Raw genomic sequence first — 13,881 nt, forward strand, 5'->3', positions numbered from 1 at the left:
GCAATTAAGCTACATACAACTAAGGTATGATATTAGAAGGGATATTTTCTTTTAGAAATAGTTTTTCTTTCATTTTCTACGATCACTAAAAATACATTTCAGATTCGATTTTCCAGTACTTCCTTCTTGGTAATAATGCTGAGAGAGATAAAAACCTCCCAGTATATAAACATTCCATTTACAAAGAGGAAAGAAATAAATCCATTGAGCAGACTCCGAATTGGTGTCAGTTTCTGAGAAAACAATCAAATCTTGATGTGCCTTTTATATACCCTAGTTCCTCCTTTTATTACTGAGGTTGTATAGCTATATCAAACTCATCAATAACAAAGCATTGACTTTAATAGTGCCCTGACCTCTCATTAGTGAAGCTGTGGCACATTCTAAAACTGACTGCATGTGGGATTTTTCTTTTAATGTCATTCTTTAACAATAAGGATTGCTAATGGATGTCTGTCATAGCTTCTTGAAGACAGGTGCTATTAAATGCAAAAGGACAGCTTTTAAAGGAATCCTCAGGAAACTTTTCTTATTGTAAAGAAAATATTACAGAAGTAATGTACTCACAAGGACATCATTGCCTTCCTATGAGAACTTTAAAGTTTATTTTAAATAGAAATCTAATAGTTCTATTGATGACCAATAAATTAAAAGACTTTCTCTCCCCTTAGTTCAACCCCACTAAAATTCTTTTCCTATGCTTCATCAAGTTGTGATGGTGACCTTGGGGTCTTGAACTTCTTTTTTCATCTGACAAGTTCTTATAGGTTCTACCAAATTTAAAAGGCTCTGAGTGTAGGTCCCGTGTTAAATAGCATGTCTTTCATGTCAAGACTTATTAAATGTAGAGTCTCAAAACCAGCACATCAAAGAATTATTGCTACTTAATTTTTTGTTTAAATTCAGTTTCTAATCCAATTGCTTCATTTTTTCAGTGAGGAAACTTAGGCCCTCAAAGAAGTTACTTGATCAAGATCACACAGTTAGAAATTGTAAGAAGTTGGTTTTGAATTCAGGACACCTGAACACAAATCCAATGTCCTTTCCACCCTAGCATTTATTTAAGAAATGACTGTAACCTGCATCATATATACAATAGACAGGATATTCACACTGATGATTATAAATCTTTCGAAGTTTTTAAGTTCACTATAAAACTGGATAGCATATACATATGTTTATATCTAGAAACATTTAAAAATCAATTTCCCCAAGAGGTCTTGTCTAGTGTTCCATCCTATATTTATTAATATTTATTTAATCATTGCATGCACATCCTGTGAAACATGACTACAGTATATTCTGAAACTATTGTTCCTAGTTTCCTAGTCTGTTTAGTATACTACAGCTTCTCTGGGCATTCTACTAGTAACATATTTATATTTATATTAATGATATTTATCCTGAATATTAAAATATCCTAATGGATTGAATTTCATTTTCATTAGTAAAAAAAAAATAGATTAAAGCCAGGGAAAATGCACCCCGCTCTTTTCTTCCTCGTGAAATTAAATGATTGATCTCTGTGCTGTGTGCATGCTATAGTTTTCAGTTTAGATAGTCAAAATGAGAGGGATTTGTGAAAGAAGATTTTTGTTATTATTTTTTAATTCCTTGACAACTGAGCATATTATTAAATAATTTTTTTTAAATCCCATATCTTTTATTTTTGGGTTTTTGCAAGGCAAATGGGGTTAAGTGGCTTGCCCAAGGCCACACAGCTAGGTAATTATTAAGTGTATGAGACTGGATTTGAACCCAGGTAATCCTGACTCCAGGGCTGGTGCTTTATCCACTGTGCCACCTAGCCGCCCCAAAAATCCCATATCTTATACTGAAATCTGTTTTAAGCTGAGTGAGATTTTGCATTTCTCAGCCATATTTCTTTGAAGTGTTCTCCGAGGCTTGAACATGGTCTATTATACTCAGGGAATTAACTATGAAAATATAAGTCCTATTAGCATTTATAAGAATTACTTGGGTAAGTCACTTGCAATTTTCTTTTCCTTAGGTGAGAAAAAATGATAAAGCCCTAAAAAAGATACTAGGCCTTTTCTTAATAATTGCAGGAAGAGATCTGCTGTAGATAAGGAAAGTTTTATTACAACTATCATGCTTTCACTCATTTAGTAGTTTGGAATCAACTTTCAATCATTTCTTAGATGTAGGAAAGTAATGACTATGACAAAAGGTTTTAGTTATGGTTTTGACTTTCTTATAACTATGTATTTTTCATTTGTACTTGATGACAAAATGGTCCATTTGATTCTTCATAGATTGATTTCATGCATAGTATCAGAGTGGATCTATTACCATACTACTGCCATGAGATGGTAATTTCCTTTATATTTTTTACAATATTTTTGTCAATTATTTTTGGATGGTTTTTCTCAGAGGACTACAAGACTACAAGTCAATTCACATATTTGTTATAAGATTTTGATAGTAACCGCCAGTAACATGTTTGAGGACCATCTATGTGGCATAGTGTCTAGAGGACTGAGTTCAAATGTGACTTCAGATACTTGATACTTATCTTGGGCTGTGTGACCTTGGGCAAGTCTCTTAACTTCATTTCCTCAAGCAAACAAAAAAATAAATATGATTTCTTAAAATTCACTGTATAAATTTGAACCAAAAATTCAATTAAGCTGGTAGTGGGAAATTATTTTAACATGATGCCATCAATTATAATGTGTCCAACAAAACAACTTTATTGGGTATGAGATTTTTACCAAATATCTTCAAGCAATGGAGTATCTTTTATATTCAAAGTTCTTCTTCAATACTCAGGTACTTATGGAAAACTGATAAATATTACATAGAGGACTTGATTCATAGGGTCATACGTTTAGAGCTATAAGGGTCCCTGAAAGTCACATCCTACTTCACTCTTAATTTTGCAGATGCATAAACTAAGGTCCAACAAAGGTTAATTGGTTATTTGGTCACATGAGAAGTAATGGGAAAATTCAGGATTTGAATTGAGGTACTTTGAATCCAAATCTAGCACTGTTTCCACTGGAGTCCCATAGAGATTCTAAGCTGATTCCATATTTCCATATTTGAGATTTTTTTTAGGGAGGAGAGATCGTGTGTGTGTGTGTGTGTGTGTGTGTGTGTGTGTGTGTGTGTGTGTGTGTGTAATAGAGAGAGAGAGAGAGAGAGAGAGAGAGAGAGAGAGCAGAGAAGAAAAGAAAGGAAAGGAAAGCTAAGTTAAAATGTTTGTCAATACATTTACTATGTGATTATGAACAAATAAATTAAGTTTTTTTGAGCAAGCTTCCACATCTGGAAAAATGGGAAAACTAATATTTGTACTAGCTATTTCTCAGGGCTTCTGTGAGAGCTATATTTTCTAAAATGCAAATATTTTATCACTTTAATTGCAAGCTATTTTTATAGCAAATTATAGATCAAGTATCCATAAAGATAGTTAAATTCATGGTGACGATGGATAATATCTATTTTTACGAAAGAGTGCTCAGTTCATTATAGTCATTTATTATTCAATTTTATCTTTTGCTATCATCCTTTTTCCTTTAACAGTATGACCAGGCATATCCTGACACTGATCCATTTCCCTAGAATTTTCATCCAGTATTCTGAACCATTGTCAAGAAAGCAATTGTCCCCCTTTTAGTATTTGCTGATCTAGGAGTACTGAAATTGGAATCAAGAATAATTGGGTTCGGGGCAGATAGGTCCAGTGGATGGAGCACTGGCCCTGGAGTCAGGAGGACCTGAGTTCAAAGCTGACCTCAGACACTTAAAAATTGCCTAGTTGTGTGAACTTGGACAAGTCACTTAACTCCCTTGCCTTTCATAACCCCCACCAAAAAAAAGAATAGCTGGGTTCAAATCTTATAAGCTTATTAGTTATGTGATCATATAAAAGTAACTTAACATCCATAGGTCTCAGTTTTCTCATATGTAAAATTAAAATGGCAGAAACACCTCTTTCTTGGAGCTATTATGGATCTAAAATAACTATATATAAAGATATTCGCAAAACTTCCATTTGGTAAGAAATGTAAAGTTGAGAGACATCTCAGGTGTCATTTTTTCCAACACTCTTAGTTTACAAATTAGGATATTTAGACCAAGGGTGATTGTCTTGCTCAATGTTTCATCACTAATAGTAGGAGAATTAGCATTCAAATTCCAGTTCCAACTTTAAAGTGCTACAGAAATGTGAACTGGCATGATTTTGATGAGTGTGTCTCTTTAATAAAATAAGTCTTAGAGTATTAAAGAGTTAAAACATTAAAAATCAATGCAAAATAAAATGTTCATAGTTATACCATATAAAATCTTAACTTTAACACTCCTCAAAGTCTAAGATCAGATTTTATTTCACTGAATTCTAAACATAAGAAGTTACTGTTGGAGAGAGCAGATTGCTGGAACTATGATTGATGGCCATATATAAGATAGTAATGTTGGAACAAGTAGATTCTGGAATTTGGTTTTATTGGGATATTATACTCAAAATACCTAAAGGCACTTTTTCAAAGTAACAAGTTAAATATCAGCCCTAATGTAGTGCTTGTGTGGAATAATGAAGCAATCACTTTTGATATTAAAAGGTATTAGTAGAAAATATAAGAAAAAGTGATCTCTCATGGACCTGGAGTGCCATATATCTATAACAGGTTTCCTTATTGTTTCTTATAATTTTTTTCCCTTAAATTCCACAAACAATTAAATTACAAGCAAAAGTTGACAATGAAGTAGAATTGTAATAGCTAATTCTATAGCTAGAAGTAAAATATATTGTCAAAGTTTAAGTTGGCATGAGACTTTGATATCAATGTATTCCAAATGGCTGTGTAGCTAAGCATGATTGTGCATAGAAAGAGAGAGGAAGGAGAGGAGAAGAGGGAGAGTGAGGGAAAATATTAGGAAAAAACATAACAATTACCAGACTGGTATAAAGTATTCAGAAATTTAGAATGCCTCATGGTATAGTAGAAAACTCACTAGAGGTAGAATTGGATAACATAAGTTAACTTTTAGTTAGAGAACTACCTGTTTCAATTTGAACAAATTATTTTATTTTTTCTGTTTCCAATTTATCAATAAAATTACAAAGTTGAACATGATTTTATAGGTTCTTTCCTTTTCTAAAAGTTATTAACTTGAGACTGCATCAACACCTTCATTTTTATCTTTTTTTTTTTTCAATAAGAGTACATATAACCTAATATCTCTCTTGTCTTGAAGTCACTTATTTAGAATCCTCCCTTATCTGGAACTTTACTAAGAATCAGAAAGTAAGTAAAATATGCCTTCTATCATCTAAAATATAAAGTGCACTCAGTAATATTCATGCACTTGACTCACAGAGGTTCTTTGGGTCCTCATTCAAATATAATTTCTTTCTAATGTTAATATAGTTTTACACATGGTTTATTATTTATTTTCCCATCAAAGAGCAAACCAATAGCTAATCAAAAGGCAGAATATACAAGGCCCTTGTTGGTATAATGATATGTAAAGGAAAATTAAAAGCGTAAAGTTATTGCAAATGTGAGGTTAAAAAAAGAACAAAAACTATACCAAAAATGAACAAAAATACAAAATTTGATAATGTGTGACCATTTCATAGATGGTAATAATGTTCAATAGCTTCAACAAATTTTAGAGGGATAGTTTTAATGCTTTATAATATAACTGTTGATGAGAAACAATTGCAAATCCAAGTTATTAAGATGTCATAGTCAGTATACTTTAGTTAAAAAAGATGCAAGTTTATAATAAATTTGAGAGTTATTTGTTTCAGTCAAAAATAGCAAAAATATGAGATACTTCAATAGAAAAGACCTTTCTCAACCAAATCTGTATAAATGCAGTACAAAATATTGAATATTCTCTAGATCTTAATCATTGATATCCAGACATCTCAAAATGTCAAAAACAGCTAGGTAACTCAGTAGATAGAACCATGTGTCTGGTATCAGGAAGACCTGAGTTTAATTTTGTCCTCAGACACTTACTATATGACACTGGGCAAGTCATTTAATGTCTGGCTCGAATGGCTGGAATGGCACACCACTCCAGTATCTTTGCCAAGAAAACCCCATGAAAAATTGAAAATTAGTATAGAAGAAACTTAGATTAGATGAACACCTCACACCCTTTACTGAGATAAGATCCAAATGGATACAAGATTTAGACATAAAAAAAAACCAATACTATAAGCAAATTAGAAGATCAAGGACTAGTTTACCTGTCAGATCTATGGAAAGGGGAGCAGTTTATGACTAAGGAAGAGATGGAGAACATCACTAAAAACAAACTAGATGATTTCGATTATGTTAAATTAAAAAGCTTTTGCACAGATAAAAGCACTGTAACCGAGATCAAAAGAAATGTAGTAAGCTGGGAAACAATCTTTACAACTAATGTTTCAGACACAGGACTCATTTCTAAAATATACAGAGAACTGAGTCATATTTAAACGAAAAAGTCATTCCCCTGTGGACAAATGGTCAAAGGATATGCAAAAGTCAATTTACAGATGAGGAGATCAAAGCAATCCATAGGCTTATGAAAAATTGCTTAAATCATTACTTATTAGAGAAATGCAAATTAAAGATTCTCTGAGGTACCACCTCACACCTCTAAGACTGGCTAATATGACCAGAAAGGATGATGACCATTGTTGAAAGGGTTGTGGGAAATCTGGGACACTATTACACAGTTGGTGGAGATGTGAACTCATCCAATCTTTCTGGAGAGAAATTTGGAACTACGCCCAAAGGGCAACAAAAATGAGCATACCCTTTGTTCTGGCAATAATACCACTACTGGGTCTATACCTTGAAGAGATTATGAGAAAGAGTAAAAACATCACTTGTACAAAATTATTCATAGCAGCCCTGTTTGTGGTAGCAAAGAATTTCAAATCAAGTAAATGTCCTTCATTTGGGGAATGGCTTAGCAAACTGTGGTATATGTATGTCATGGCACGCTATTGTTCTATTAGAAACCAGGATGGATGGGAATTCAGGGAAGCCTGGAGGGATTTGCATGAACTGATACTGAGCAAGATGAACAGAACTAGAAAAACACTATACACCCTAATAGCAACATGGGGGTGGTGATCAACCTTGATGGACTTGCTCATACCATCAGGGCAACAATTAGGGACAATTTTGAACTGTCTGCAATGGAGAATACCATATGTATCCAAATAAGGAACCATGGAGTTTGAACCAAGTTCAAGGTCTTGAATTTGGGAAAAAACCTGATATCTTATTGTCTGATCTTGTTATCTCTAATACTTTATGTTTCTTCCTTAAGGATATGATTTCTCTCTCATCACAATTTGGAAACAATGTAAAGACTGACAAATTGCTTTCTGTGGGGGGTGGGGTGGGTGGAGGGAAGTAAGATTGGGAAAAAAATTGTAAACTTCAAAATAAATAAAATCTTTAATTAAAAAAAAAGAAAACCCCATGAAAAGTATGGTCTGGAGAATCATAAAGAGTAAGACATGACTTAAAGACTGAATAACAGCATCTTTTTCTCTATCCTATAAAATAAAGCATGTAGAATTTGTTTTTAGCAAATGGTAATAGACTGACTAAAATAAAAAAGTGCTACCTTTAGGGGCAGAGGATAAATCACCAAGCTTGAAGTCAAGAAAACATGAGTTCAAATTTGGCCTCAAACACTTACCAGATATTTAACCTCAATTAAGTCACTTAACATTGTTTACCTCACTGTCCTCATCTGGAAAATCACCTGGAGAAGGAAATGGCAGTACATTTAAGCATCTTTGGCCAAGAAAATTTCAACTGTAATCACAAAGAGTCAGATATGACTGAAATGAGTAAAAAGCAACCAAGATCTCAATACTTCAATATGTCTGATCTTAACAATGTGGGTATTTCCCCCCATGGTACTCATACACATACATCTTTACTTTCCCATTACTTCTAACCAATTTCCTCATCTTCAAAGAAATACTGGGAATTCCCAAATGATACTTGTAAGGAGATTCTTTATTCCTTCTGGATCCTTTTTTTATTACATGGATACAAAAGGAGAAAAAAGAAGCTTCAAAGCTTATTACTTAGTCTATTCTATTTTGAGCCTTTCTCCTTCTCTGCTCACATTTCTTTTTGATTCTATTCTTTACATATCTTCTCTTGTGAAGTCTTTCACTTCCCTCAAGCATATAACATAGAAATAACCATGGTTTATCGAAGGCTAGACTAGTGGATCATGAAGTTTGGAATGTTTTTGAAAAGAATTTGCAGCTGTCCTAGAAGCACAGTTACTCTACCTCCTGAGTTCTAGGCTACGTAAGTTCAGAGCACTTCATTACCAGTACGTAAACTACCTGATGATAAACATTTTAGCCAGGGTACTCTATGAAAGACAGAAAAATACAAAGTGATGCCAGGTAATGTTTGGTTTCTTTCTACATCTTCAATAACATTGGTAGAGTGGTAGAAAGAATGTAGAAGGATCTATTGTATAGCATTTAGAATGTCTATGGGGGTAACTAAGTGGTGGAGTGGATATAGAACTGGCCTTGGCTGTCAGGAGGACCTGAGTTCAAATATTACCTCAGGCACTTAATAATTACCTAGTTTTGTGACCTTGGGCAAGTCATTTAACTACATTACCTTGCAAAAAAAAAGACATAAAAAGAATATCCAACAACTTTAATCTGGCTGTTAGAGTTCTGACATTTGAATTCTAAGACCAAAAAGAATTTTCCAAATGAAAGGGAAGATTCTAAATGTGTTGGGGGAGGAGAAGATATTGGGACTTTATTAATATAAAAAGATAACAAAGATGCAATTTATTTCAAATGTGTAGCTACATACACATCTATGTACTTTTATATTCATATGCACATGCATTTGGGATATTACCAATAAGCGTGTCAGGAGAGAACAAGCAGAGATTTCCAAGTGATATTATATAGTAAACCAGATCCTCATCATTATATCACTCATTTAAATATGGAGAAAATGCAAAATGTTATGAGGTCATTTTGAACATATATGTTCACACACAAGTGTATATGTGTACACATCAAAATGCATGTGTATGGGTAGGTGTACACATATTATTTATTAGTACATATATATGCATATGCACATGTATGTGTGCATGCATGTATTCAATTTGATAGAGCAAAACATTTAAAGATTATCTTCATATAATGTATTTCCCACCCAGGCAAAATTATTTGATAATCTTTGAAACATTTAATAAGAGAGAAGCCCCTATGTGATGAATCTTAATTGATATAAGATTAATAAAAATTAGTGAGATAAGGGTAATGACTATGACTTGACAGAGATGTTATAGAATACAAGTTGATGAATGATTCCCAATCATGATAAAGTCCTCTAGAAAATCTTAGTCATGAAATACATTATGCTGATATCATAAAGCTCTACAGAACCTTCTGGAATCAGAATGTTTTAGATTGATGATTGACAAAGAATTAGCCTAATGCCTGGAGAATATTGATAACCCTGATTAAAATTCTATTTAAGTTAGTAAAACAACAAAACAAAAGCATTCAAACAAACAAAACCTTCAGATCTTCTTTTTCAAAAGTTAAATTTCAAAAGAAAGAAAACTTCCTAAGATTGTTTGCTAAAAGGAGAATGTGCTTTCTTCAAAGTTAGTGTTCCTTATCACTGGAAATATTCAATCAATATTTGGTTGAATAGTCCTTGTTGCTGTTCAGTTGTGTGTTAATCTTTGTGATCTCATTTGAGGTGTTTTTGCTTGTTTGTTTTTAGCAAAGACGATAGTTCACCTTATACATAAGGAATTGAGGTAAACTTGGTTAAGGGATTTACCTAGGGTGACCCAGATAGTAAGTGTCTGAGGTTGGACCTACAGTGTCAGTGCTTTATCTCCTTAACCACCTAGCTATACCAATCAGTTTGCTAGGAATACTGCAAAGGGGATTTCTGTTAACAGATTCCTTGCACTTGGTGCTCTTCCAGTCTTGAGTTTCTGTGATCTAATTATTGTTCATGTTCGTTAGCAGGAAATCATAAAGTTTTCTACAAAGTGAACTGGAGAATGTATCTTTGCCTACGTGGAAATTGTATATGTCTGCTCTCTTCCTGTTTGTTTCAGTGATTTTTTTTGGAGACCATGGGGTTTCTACTAAGTATGAAGAGTGGTAAGATGACCATTAAAGGCTTCTTTCTTTGTTTCATTCATGTGGGGGAGTAATGAAATTGAGTCACCTAGGGGAAATCCAGATTCATAACAACCCTTTTGCCCTGGAGTAGAACAGACTGTTATAATAGTTTAGGAAAGTGTGGAGGAGGAACTATAGATTTCTTACAATATAAAGAAGAATTGAGATCACTCACCAAAAGGTTAGACAGATGTTGACAAAATTATTAACTTTGAAAAATGTATTTTTAATATTGGATAAAAAATCTCCCTTTTCTCCCTGTTTTCACTACTCGTTCACATTCATTTCCTTAGGATTAGCAGTTTCTTGAATCAGTTCTTCAGGTAAGAACGAAAGTGAGTCATCAAAGCAAGGATATAGACTTAATGTGTTGTTATCTGACATTAGTATTTGAATTAAAAAAAATAGGTCAAGGCTAAGAATATTTAAAAGTGTATGAATCAATCAAAGATGAGAAGAGAGAGAGAGAGAGAGAGAGAGAGAGAGAGAGATTTGCGACAGAATATTCCCTGAATTTCTCATACACAAAAGATGGAACAGTCTGCCCCACTGAATAGCAGGGTTTCCTATTACTGCTGATCTGAAAGAAGAGCTCTTCAAGTCAAGGTTTAAGTGTTTTTTGACCTAACCCCCTGTCCAAGCATCTGGGGACCTTTAGATCTAACTGAGATTCAGAATGTAATTTGCAGGAGTCAACTTATTGTCTCCACAGCAACTTCCCAGTGAAGGCAGCTCTCCTGAACTTGGTAAGGAAGATTTTTTTTTTCATAATGCAACATAGAACATGCTACCTATCAACTACGCATCTGTGCAGTGGCCATTGAGGTCAGCCCGAAAGGACACAAAATGTTCTGGGTCAGGATTATTGCCTGTAACTTGAAGAATGACTTTATCAAACCATGAAGAGCCATCTGTATAAGTAATGAGAGAGTTTGGAAACATCAGTATGTCTATATAATAAAGGCAGTTAAGATTAGAAAGGAAACCTATTATATGATAATACTAATAACACAATCCAACAATACCAACAGCAAAAACAACTGCACAGAGCCCAGGTTTATATCTTTTGACTCAGGTAGTATCTGATGTTCTTTCTAACACAAACATTCTATGTGGAACATCTGCCTTCTTCCTCACCCTTGTTATCCAAGGACATGAAGGGAAATTCTCTAGGGCAGGAAAAAAAGCATAAAAATTATAAAACACTTTGTAAATAACAGCCTCCATAACATTACCAAGAAAGCTTTTTGTATGAGGCACTGAAGCCTGACAGGAACATCTTTGAAACTATTAAAGACATTTTTGAATCATTGCAGTCTGCAACATGGCTGGCAGAAATCTTCATGATGTCATTCATTTATGGTGCTATGCAATGCCTAGTTAGTTAAATGCCAAAATAAGAATTATTATAATAATGAACATTTGACAAAAGGAGTACAGCTATTATGTATTCTATGAAAAGAAATTAAACTTTCATTCTCTAGAGTTTGTCCATCTATCTAGCCATCATCTAATATTGTTTAAAAACCAATAAAGGAGGTTGGGCAGCTAGGTGGTGTAGTGGATAAAGCACCTGCCCTGGAGTCAGGAGTACATGGGTTCAAATCCAGTCTCAGACACTTAATAATTATCTAGCTGTGTGTCCTTGAGCAAGCCACTTAACCCCATTTGCTTTGTAAAAACCTAAAAAAAAAACCAATAAAAGATGAGTTGCTCATGTACTAAGAATGATAGACAGTAAGTGTACAGACAACCTGCATTCTCTGTTGGTATTGTCTCAGTGCTGGTAAGAAGTAAGAAAGGTCAATATTCTGCATAGCATCATAAGGTTTAAATAGTATTTGAAGTTACTAGAAAGAATATCCAAATTGATGGTATCAAATAACCATTTGATTCTGAGTCCTATATCTAAAAATATTACCCCTTTCAGCCCCCCCCACAATTGACTACAGTTATACTTTATGACTGTAGATATTAAAGGTAAATGTTAGAAAGTATTAAAATGACAATTGTCTCATTAAAATTAGGACTAAAGTTGGGAAAACTTTTTTTTTACATTTCAGGATAGGGAAGCCATACTGGCTTTAAGTGTAAGATTTTTGGGGATATAGGTAAGGTCTCATTTTTCTTTATGCCTTATTGTGACAGAGACATAGCTTTACACATATTAGTTTTCCAAAAAAAAACTTTGTTGATATTTGAAGATCCCAATACAAATGTTCTACTGGATCCTATTTGATATTTGATTACTTGCACCATCACCAAAGGGAACCCTAATCTAACACGAGCTGCAATAACAATTCATTATTATCTCATATAGTATTTGTTTATTTTAACCTTTAGTCTTTTTTTTTAGCTGCTTGATCCCATGAAAATCATGTCTCATCTTAGAACTCATTTCCTTATTTATAACATGATGGTAATAAACCTATTTCATTCAATGAGGCAACATGAAGAAAATACTTTATAAACTTTAAAGGAGCAGAGTTATTTAGGAAGCAAAAAGTTAAGTACTTGAAAACAGTTATGATTTCACTAATTCGCATATACATGGTTTTAATATATCAGACCAAACATTCTCTTTTCCCTGAGACAGTTTTTACATTCTACCTCTGTGCCCTTCAATAGTTAGTGAAATGTGCTGATTCTTTCTTGGGAAGTAACAGAATTTTCCCTACTTGCTAGTTTCTGTTTAATCTTTGTAAGATTCCATTACACATAAGAAGCTGGTTTCTTAATCCTCTGATCCATTATTCATCTTTTTTTTTTTAGTGGCAGGAGCTAGTTGGGAGCAAACCACACTCATCTACCACCACTCTACCCTACCTCTTTCCTATTCAAATAAGAAAAGGTACTAGTTGTCCAATATAGTAATACCAAGATAGAAAGAGTTAAATAAAATCAGAAAGTAGGCATTATTTACCATATCATGAACAAGAGAAATGTGTAGTGAGGGAGAAAGAGAAAACGTCAGGTGTCATGTGAACAGGAGAGACATTAAGCCACACTAGAAGCAACCAAGATGATGGCTACTATTTTTGCTTGCTGATAGCAAGGTGTTGTCTGCTATAAGTAGATCATGGGACAAGAACAAGATCACAGAAGAGATCTGAAGAGAGCAGGAATAAAATAATAATTTGTAAATATTACCTTCAACATGAAAATGGACATCTTTTCCTCTTCATTTTGAACTTTTTCCTTGGGAGAACTGAAATGCAATGAAAAACAATGAAATAAGATGTCTCTTCTTTAAACCTCCCATGACTAGGAATTGGCGGTGGATTGGGAATTTTCCCTAGCTTGCTTAGAAAGATGGGATGATTTCCAGGACATGCCTAGGCTGCTTGCTCCACCAAATAGTTTCAAAAAAAGTTTCTTTTTCAATCCAAAGTGTGGGTTGACTATATGAATATAAAAATAAAGTCTTGATCTTATTAAGAGAATTTATTTAGCAATATGAAATGGGGCTAATCAACATTCCACAACTTTTGTACCTCCATTCTATTTTTTATTCCTCTAGATCAATATTTAAATGAAGTCAAATGCCCAAAGAAACATAGAAGTTCAGGGCAATGGGAAGATAAAGTGGGTTAACACTATGGAATAGTTAAATTCTTTATGCTTGGTAGTGAGGGTGGGAAGTGAAGTTTTTCCAGCAGTAGAGATGTGTACTATAATCACTCAACTGA

The 13,881-nt window shown here is 33.6% G+C and overlaps 1 long non-coding RNA gene across 1 annotated transcript in view; it reads right to left on the reverse strand.

Annotated features, from left to right (window-relative positions):
* The window catches only part of LOC141494855 (uncharacterized), a 111,197-nt gene extending 97,760 nt beyond the window's left edge, over nucleotides 1–13,437 (reverse strand). Inside the window, exon 1 of the long non-coding RNA XR_012470566.1 lies at nucleotides 13,343–13,437. This is a non-coding gene — a long non-coding RNA (uncharacterized LOC141494855). The remainder of the gene's footprint in view (nucleotides 1–13,342) is intronic.
* Between the last annotated feature and the right edge of the window lie 444 nt (nucleotides 13,438–13,881).

The sequence above is a fragment of the Macrotis lagotis genome, chromosome 8 (genome assembly GCF_037893015.1).
Source record: "Macrotis lagotis isolate mMagLag1 chromosome 8, bilby.v1.9.chrom.fasta, whole genome shotgun sequence".
NCBI classification, from domain to species: Eukaryota; Metazoa; Chordata; class Mammalia; order Peramelemorphia; family Peramelidae; genus Macrotis; species Macrotis lagotis.